The sequence below is a fragment of the Panthera onca genome, chromosome B2 (genome assembly GCF_046562875.1).
Source record: "Panthera onca isolate mPanOnc1 chromosome B2, mPanOnc1 haplotype 2, whole genome shotgun sequence".
NCBI classification, from domain to species: domain Eukaryota; kingdom Metazoa; phylum Chordata; class Mammalia; order Carnivora; family Felidae; genus Panthera; species Panthera onca.
Genome location: NC_138343.1, coordinates 138,457,534 through 138,467,221, shown reverse-complemented (window position 1 = coordinate 138,467,221; position 9,688 = coordinate 138,457,534). Strand labels below are relative to the sequence as shown.

Sequence of the window (9,688 nt, the reverse complement as noted above, 5' to 3'; positions counted from 1 at the left end):
TGAAAAACGAATGCCACGATCTGCTCTGGAGCCTGTGTTTCTGCATGTACTGCCTCGAGTTACCTGCCTGACAGTCATTTAACTTGATAAGCTTTTTAGTGGTGCCAGTTTGTAAAATGTACTGAGAGAAGAGAGCTCAGAGTTGTTGATTCTGACCATGATTGAGGAGGCTGGAGAATATTTTCCAGTGAAGGAACTATCTGAACTTAACCTTAAATGATGAATAGGATTTATAGGCAGAGAAGACAGTTGAAACAGAAGAGATGTTCTCTGCAAAGGCATTCAAAATTTATGCATGGAATATTTCAGAAATATGTTCTGTCTTTTGAGTTGGGTTCTGCAGTCACTTTAAACCCGTCTTTGAATGATCTATCCTCAGTATCCCAGCCTACCTAAAAAGTATTCTTTTCCTCAGTGCTTTTAACACTCATTTTATATTTCAAGATATAAAGATCTATTTTAACATATTTAAACATCTTGAACCAAAATGAATAAGAGTACAAGTAGAAGCACTTGGGCGTTGTGTTGGTCAGGTCACTGAAGCGCATGACTTTTGTTCTCAGTATGCTTCTCAACACTCTTCACAGTGTTGATAAAGTGGGGTATGTTCTACCATAGCTAAAATAGCATCTTCCTAACTGGAACTATAAGTTATCATTATTTCAGCTGAGTCATAATGATAAAAATGTTTATTTTTATTTATATTTATAAAAGTATTTATAAATACTTTATAATATAATATATATACTTTATATACTATATATATACAATATGTAATATATAGTATTACTATATAATACTTTATAAATACAAAAATGTTAATTTCCATACTCATCCTTATTAGATAGCCTTTTGCTCTTGGAATGTTGTATTTATGAAATGGGTGATAAATGGAACTGGATGATATACACCAGATTCTGAGGCTGAGAGACCTCCATGAAGGTTTCGTATAGGCTGCATCTGTCTGTGAAGTGATAGATTAATACTGCTTTCCTGATAAATCAAAGTCCCAGAAGTAAGGCATGGGTAGGCCTGCCCTAGGCATGCTGACAGCATAAAAACTAGAATTCTGAAGTAACTAAATCATGCAGCAATAAATTCCTAAGGTAATACAAGTGTATCCTTGCGGGGGCTGATGTGGCCTCCAAGGCCTAACGTGGTATAAATGACCGTGAACTTGTGTTCTGGGTTCCTCTGACATAGCCAAGTCCTCACTGAAGGCTGTATCGATCAACTCTATTACCACTAAACTTGGTGTTATGGACTGAATTGTGTCTGCCTTCCCCTGCCCCAATTCACATGTGGAAGCCTTAACCCCCAGTGTGACGGGTATTCAGAGATAGGGCTTTTGGGAGATAATTAGGTTTAGGTGAGTTCATGAGTGTGGGGCCCTCTTGATGGGATTATTGCCCTTGAAAGAAGAGACACCAGAGAGCTTGTTTTCTTTCTCTCTGCCATGTGAGAAAACATTGAGAAGGTGGTTGTCTGCAAGCTAGGTAGAGAGTCCTTACCAGGGAGCCAATGAGCCTGCACCTTGAACTTGGATTCCCAGCTACAAGAACTGTGAGAAATGAATTCTGTGGTTCATTTTTATTTTTATCTATCTATCTATCTATCTATCCATCTATCTATCTATCATGTTTATTTATTACTGAGAGAGAGACAGAGCACAAACCGAGGTGGGGCAGAGATAGAGACACAGAATCAGAAGCAGGCTCCAGGCTCTGAGCTGTCAGCATGGAATCCAAGGCAGGGCTCAAATTCATGAAATGTGAGATCATGACCTGAACTGAAGTAGGATACTTAACCAACTGAGCCACCCAGGCGTCCCTGAATTCTGTGGTTTAAAAAGCCCCCCAGTCTGGACGCCTCAGTGGCTCAGTCAGTTAAGTGTCTGACTTTGGCTCAGGTCATGATCTTAGATTCATGAGTTTGAGCCCCACATCAGGCTCTGTGCTAACAGTGTGACGCCTGCTTAGGATTCTCTCTCTCCCTCTCTCTCTCTGCCCCTCCCCCACTCTCTCTCGCGTGCACTCTCTCTCTCTAAAAATAAATAAATAAACTTTAAAATAAATAAATAAAAAAATACCCCTCAGTCTTTGGGATTTGGTTATGGCAGCTCGAGCTCCAGCAGGCTAAGACCCTTGAGAGCACCTTGATGAGGAACAATGGAAGCATGGAAAGCTGTGTGCACTCATTTGTATCCCTAATCCTAGGCGTGGCATGTTTTTTGGTAAGAGCTGTTGAGAAGACAACTTTGAACCTAGTCTGAGTTGTCATTCCTGTCAATTAACCCTCTTGTTTTTCCCTCAGTTACCTTGTTATGTCAAGCAAGATATCTTATTTTGTTTTCTTTTCCTAGAAGATAAGTGAATTGTGTATGAATATTAGGTAGACTGTCTTGACAACCAAACAGCTTTATATTTTAAATTTTATTAAAATAACAAACTTAGCATAACCTGCCTTGACAGAATGAGATGCTTATTTTCATGAAGTGTAACTGTTTAGCTAAGAATCAACTTCAGGATCCACGGGTTTCTAGTGACATCTGCTGGACACATGAATGGCAGCCATCATTTGTTGCCCAATTCTGCCTTCCTGTGCAGTAAGACCAACCAGACTCCAGAGTTAGGACAGTGACCTCTAGCGAACAAGCCTTAGAAAGTTTCTTTTTATTTGAATTTGTAAAAGCTCAGAATGCCATTTAGACAGTTTACAATTACAGGAAAGAAAGGTAAGAGTGTAAGTATTGAGAACACTCAAACTCATCGATGATGTTGAATTCTTTTCCCTGTGAAGAGAAATCTTCTATATGTAATAGAATTATATTTGGATGACTATAGCCTGTTTTATGGATTTTCCATTTTGCTCTCATGTATCATTTTATACCAAAAAGCTATCTAGTATAGTAGCTTAGAGCATAGGCTCTGGAGTCAGAGCCAGGATTAAAACACAGGCTTTGTCAATTACTAAATTTTTGCCTTGAGCAGGTTACTTAACTTTCCCATGCCTCAGTTTCCTTGGCTTGAAATGGAGATAATTGTACCTACATCATAGAGTAGTATAATGCAAAGTATCAAGTATACAAAGTGTCATACCTGATACAAAGTAAAACATGAAATTAGCTGCTTTTATTAAAAGAGGATAAATAAAATCCTTGTAATTTCTATCATTCTTGGATCAGATTAGTCTCTTGGCCTTCTTTTTGTTGGTAGTAAGCTGCAGACAAATGACTCATCCCAAGGATAGGGGAGGCATTCAACAGAAGGGAAGATACAAATTTGTGCCCATGGCCTCATAAAATCTGGATGGAGAACCCATGGAGACAAAGATATTCTAGTGGTATGATGTGGGTGGTTGTGGCTACTGTAGGAAGTCCAATTTTTGTGAGCTGATATATAGTCACAAGGATGGCATTGGATTATCTCCATAGGGTGGGGGTCGGGGCGGAGTAGGAAGCTCAATGATAAAATGGCATGGAGTCATTGGGTACTAGAGAGGGCTGGAGAGGCCTTCAGGTCTGCTGAGGTTGGTCCTTGGGTTGGACGTATGCTCTGTAGGTCCTCAGATATTGCCATTGTCCTCCCTGAGCCATCGGCAAGAATTATATACAGGGTATGCACAGAGAACAAGATCTCAGGCAAGCCAGTGTTGGAGAGGAAGGCACAGATACAGAAGCTGGGCACAGAACTTGACGAACGCTTACAGAGTTAACATTTCTGCAAAACTTCTGGAGCTGCAGTTAGGGCTTTGGTAGAGCAAGCGGTGGTGGAGAGTCAATTGCCTTAGTTCTCTGATGGGAATAAATTTTCCAGCCAGGGAAGTCAAATCAGAGTTGGGATTTTGTGGAGGGATTTTTAAATTCCTTTTTACTTTTAATTTTTTAATCAAAGTAATACAGGCAAAAATTTAAAGACTAAAATAGTGGGGCACCTGGGTGGCTCAGTCAGTTGAACATCGGACTCTTGGTTTCAGCTCAAGTCATGATCTCCTGGTTCGTGGGTTCAAGCCCTGTGTAGGGCTCCGCGCTGACAGTGTGGGGTCTGCTTGGGATTCTCACTCTCTGTCTCTCTCTGTCTCTCTCTATCAAAATAAATAAACTTTAAAAAAGCTTAAGAAAACAAATAAAAACTAGTCTATGCTTAGACTAATAAAAACTATAGTCCTTCTGATGTTGTTCTAAAGATAACCAGTTTTAAGGCTTTTCGCTTTTTTTACTCCCTTGGTTACCTTCACAGGTCTGAATAATGTACTAAACTCACTATTCATAAATATATCTATTTAAGAAAATATTGACTGACTTTCTGCTCTGATCCATTAGCTTTCAGTTCACCATTTTAGTGTCTTGCTAGTGGGTGTAGACTGGCAGTCTATATTTGGCCTACACACTGTTCGAAAAAAAAAGTTTGAACCAAAATGTAAAGGATCAAATATAATTATAACATAAAAATATAGATTTTCCTGCTTCTCTTAAAAAATAATCAAATATTCAAAACTGGGTTTGCATTCTTTTACGAAACAGTTGGCGTGAGCTGAGTCATGACTGCCCGTCACTCTGATTTCCAGCTTCCCCCAGATTCTAGCACTCGTATCAGTCTTTAGTACTGAGGCTGGATATGTATTGCCATTTAACATCACTGTCCCTGTTTTTCTTCTGATAGCAGTAAGCTATTTCTTCAACCCCATATGGGAAAATTAAAAACTGACCACGAAGGCCAAATAATCTTTCTTATCTCAGCCCTGTTTTACTCATTTGCTTTAGTTGTCTGCCTCTACTTGCACATGTATTTGGGACTGTTGACTGCTCTATCCTTACAGTGTTAAATAAACAATACACTAGAAACAGTATATGAAAATGGGATGTGTCTTGTCTTCATTTTGACTGAACTTCTAATAGGATATATACCATGACAGATATGAAGCAAACTCCCAAATGCAGAACTATAAAGGAAGTAGTCAAGAACCAGTTTATTGACTCTTGAGCTTTTCTTTACCTGCTACACTTCAAGAATATGTTGCAGTGTAGATGGAGAGAGCGCTTTATCTGAGAAAGATTTTTTTGGAGAAGATTCTGTTGGGACCCTCATCCGCATATCCCAGCAACGGGGGTTGGGGCAGAGATCACCTATTTCACTGCCTCAAAGCGAGCATGAGGGGGCTTTACGTGGACCAAATGAGATGTCCAATATGTGCCCCTGTGATTTGGGATACAAAGCAGACTGGGGTTTAATTCGCATTGGAGGAAATCTGGAGGACAAAAAAGGTGATACTGTTGGCCACTGAGCAGCTTAGATGGTAGAATGCAAGGAAGCTGCTATTGCAAGTGGGGAATAACCGAACCCCTGTTCAGTGGCCAGTCCAAAGGGGTGTGAATATTTCCAATGGACAGAAGTGGGACCACACAGGAAAGTGTGGGATGCTCCGGAGCCATATGAAGTCCTGCAGAAGGATGGTGTGATGCAGACAGCCAGCATCCTTTTCAGTGAATGGCTGGAGAACCAAGTGGTGGGGGGGGGGGGGCGGAGAGAGGCCAACTGAAAGAGATGCATCACCCCTGTCACAGGTACTTCGGCCAGAGCAACCCAGTAGGTAAGCCTCTGCCAGTGCTCATGGCAGAAAGACAATTTTAGACATCTGGGACAGTCTTTAATCCTAACTTACAGTGTTACCGATTTAAGTAAGCAATCCCCCTGCCCCCGTTTCCCTCCTCTCTGTGCTCCAACCCCGGAGAGGTGAGAAGCACTAGCTTGGAGAAGAAAAGCAGCCGGAGAAAGACCACACAGCCCTTTCCTCTTGCAACACTCAGCCCACGACGAGACTAACAAGTGGAGAGAAGATCTGAGGTTCAGTCAATTGAAATTTTTGATTATTTTGAGGGCTGGATTTTATCTCATTTTTAAAGTTTACTTATTTATTTTGAGGGGGGAGGGGCAGAAGAGAGGGAGAGAGAGAATCCTAAGCAGGCTCCAAGCTATCAGCACAGAGCCTAAACTGTGAGATTGTGACCCGAGCCGACATCAAGAGTTGCATGCTTAACCAACTGAGCCACCTAGGTGCCTTGAGGCCTGGATTTTAGATTTCTGACTTAAGATTCTGCAGTTTGAAGTAACAGAGGTACATCTATTACCTGGCAGTTAACAGAAAATCATGGGATCTGGCCAAGAAGATTAATAATATCTTCTGATTATGTTCTTAATGTTGGTGGAATTTTATCCAGGGGAACGGAGAGGGGAGCATCCCTGGCTGCATCTGTGAGGATCAATGGAAAAGTAAAATAAAGCTGTATTTTGGTCATGTCCCATGAGTTGTGCTGGTTAGAATATTGATACTTATATCTTTATTTCTAGAACCATCACAGACCACTTCACAAGATAGGGCTGTTAGTACCTTTATTCTTCTCTTCAATAAGCTTCTCAGTCTCTCAACTGCTGCCACCTGCATTTAACTCCTGAAATGTCAACGTTAAAAACATAACTTCTAAAGCCATTACTATGTCTTCAATGCTTCATCATGCTTTATTTCATACATAGATTTCTGATTTCAGTTAGAAGGATATAGCTTGTAGCATACCAATGCTCCCATCAAGAAAACCTGAAAAAGCTCAGTGCCAAAAACATGTTTGAAGGCATCTGAGTCAATATGGACTTGAGGTACCAGTATATTGGAGAGAAAGACATGTTACTGAGAAGGAGCTTCCCATTCTGCCTGAAGTTTGATACCTCGGGGCACTTGCCAGTTCTGGGCATGGGGACCGAGACTGAAAAGTTGGGTAGAAGGTGAAGGCTAAGGAGAATCAGAACCGGTCAAAAGTCAGCAATCTTGCAAGGCTGAGGCGGTGAACATTGGAGTGTGGGGGCTGTCAAGACAGCCAAGACTTGAGGGGACAAAATCTTGGAAAGAAAAAGGGAGTACAGAGAATTTAACCCAACACTTGGCTAGTTTTCTCCTTGAGGCATTTGCTGATTCTTTTTTTAAATGTTTATTTGTTTATGTTGAGAGAGAGCACAGGGGAAGGGCAGAGAGAGAGAGGGAGAGAGAGAATCCCAAGCAGGCTCCACACCATCAGTGTAGAGCCTGACTTGGGGCCTGATCCCACGAACCGTGAGACCACGACCTGAGCCAAAATCAAGACTCAGATACTCAACCGACTGAGCCGCCCAGGCACCCCTCATTTACTGATTCCTAAGCTGAAAAGAGAAACTGAGCAGAAAGTGGTTGAAAAGCCAGGTGGGAGTCTTTGGTAGCCTCACAGTGCCAGATAAGAAGATAAAAATTGAAGCCATGGAGGAAGTGCTCTAGTAAACGCCCCAGGCTTTGTTTGGAGAGCTAAAGTCTAGGAGTGCGTACAACTAAGAGAAAAGTCAGACCGTGAAGAGACTGTACGGCAGCTTCAAATCTAAATGCACTGTGTATTGGGGTTTCCTGCACCCACATCTGTCACCTGCCAGAGAATAGGGTGAATCCTCTCTGATAGAAGATAACATCACCCAGAGCCTCTGCGATTTTTCATATATAATGCCTACTATTTGATGAAAAGTTACTACTTGTTTCAAGAAACAGGATTAAGAGAGAGAATAGACCTGCAAATGACTCAAATGTCAGTTACCAGACACAGACTTTAAACAGATTATGTAGATTTTCCCTGTCTTCATGAAATAATTTTGGTAAGGCTTATTTTGCTGGAATTTCATCCATTTTTATCAAAATTCTCAACATCATGGGCATGGGGCTATTAATAATATCTTCTGATTATGTTCTTAATGTTGGTGGAATCTGTAGTTACGTCTTCCTTACATTCTTTGTACTGGTCATTTGTGCCTTCTTTTTATTCCCCCTTAACAGTTTTCCCAAGTGTTTCTCACTTTTCTTAATCTTTCCAAAACACAACCTTTTGTTTCTCTTGATTCTCTATTATATATTACTTATTAGCCTTTTGTCTTTATTATTAACTTTCTTTTACTTTTTGTAGATTTTTTTGTTCTTTTTCTAGTTTCTTGAGATAGATGTTCAGCTCATTGCCTTTCAACTTAATTTCTGTCTTCTCTATTTCTTTCTTTATTTTTTATTTTAGAGACAGAGAGAGAGAGCACAAGCAGGGGAGAGGGGGAGAGAAAGAGAGAGAGAGAGAGAGAGAGAGAGAGAGAGAGAATCTTCAGCAGGCTCCCGACATAGGGCTTTGCCTGGATCATGGCCTGAGCTGAAATTAAGTCAGACGTTCAACCGACTGAACCATCCAGGCACCCCCTCCACCTAATCCCTTTCTGATATAATAAAGACTATAAGTGTTGCCTTAAATGCTAAACATTTTTGATACATATTTTGATATGTTTTTATTATCACACAGTTACAAATACTTTCTAATTTCCTTTTTGATTTCTTTTTTGAGTCATAGGTTATTCGGAAGCATATTTATTACTTTTCAATAGATGGTTAACTTTTACATATGGTTTGTTATTAACTTTCATCTTAATGTCATTTCGGTCAGAGAATATAGTCTATATGACTTCAGCCTTCTGGAATACAAACTTGCTTTAGGGCTAGATTTTTGACCCTCTTTTTTTTCTGGTAAATATTTTATATGTGCTAGGTGATTTGTTGCTTAGACCCCCACATACTTGCCGTACTACCAGGTTTAGTGGGTTTCATTGATAGGCTTTGCTGTGGTGCTCTCTTCAGCAGCACATCCACTAAAATTGGAACAATATAAAGAAACTCAGCACAGCCCCTGCACATGCTAACGTGTGAAGCGTTCCATATTAAAAACAAACAAACAAAGCAAACAAAGATGGCCTTTCCTATGAAGAACTTGCAAGTCTGGGAAGTGTTGTGTGATCCCTCTGTGACATTGCTTTCTTGTCAGTACAGCATGGTGGCCTGACTCCATAGTCTACAAACACCCCTTCATAATCTCTGCTGTATTATTCTAATTTTTCATGAACCTATATGTATTCATATGGTTAAAAAAAGATTAAAAAATTAATAAATCCACTAATGTTCATTGAAGCACCGTTCACAATAGCCCAAATTTCCTTCTTCTTATAAGACACCAGTCATCCAGCATGGCCTCATTTTAAATTGATTATATCTGCAAAGACCCTATTTCTAAATAAGGTCACCTACTTCTAACTAAGGTACTTTGGGTTAGGACTTCAACATCTTTTTTTGGGGGGGGGGGAATGTAATTCAATCCATAACAGGGACAGTGATATTCTATGTTCACATACAGGAGTCCAAACAAAGGGCGAAATTCCCTCCAAAATGCAGAGCAAGCAGTAAATGCCCTCAAAGCCTCTCACACAAATGGCCTGCGATTTAAGGTCCACCCTCAAACTCTTATCCCAGACTAACAACAATCAAATTATTTTTGCCTAACCTTTGCTTCTACCTCCCTTCCATATAAATGGACAGTCAGTGGCCATTTAACTCCCTTCAGATTGTCTTCCAATTTCCACACTACTCTCTTTTATTCTCTCTTCAGCATCTTTATTAGTTTGGCTCTTCACATGATGTGTAGAAGGTTATCAATAAAGCAATACATTAAAATTGTTACTGAAACCCTAACATTTTCCTTTAAACTATCCTGAGTAGAAATAATCCTGGGTGGGTAGTATAATTTTCAAAGAATTGGGAAAACACCTTTCTATCTTTGATTACTTCCTTCACTTTCTCCCATTTCCTTGATATCTGA

The 9,688-nt window shown here is 40.2% G+C and overlaps 1 pseudogene; it reads left to right on the top strand.

The window, feature by feature from the left end:
• Positions 1-8,663: 8,663 nt before the first annotated feature.
• LOC132668118 (U6 spliceosomal RNA) lies at positions 8,664-8,761 on the top strand (annotated as a pseudogene).
• Positions 8,762-9,688: the final 927 nt, after the last annotated feature.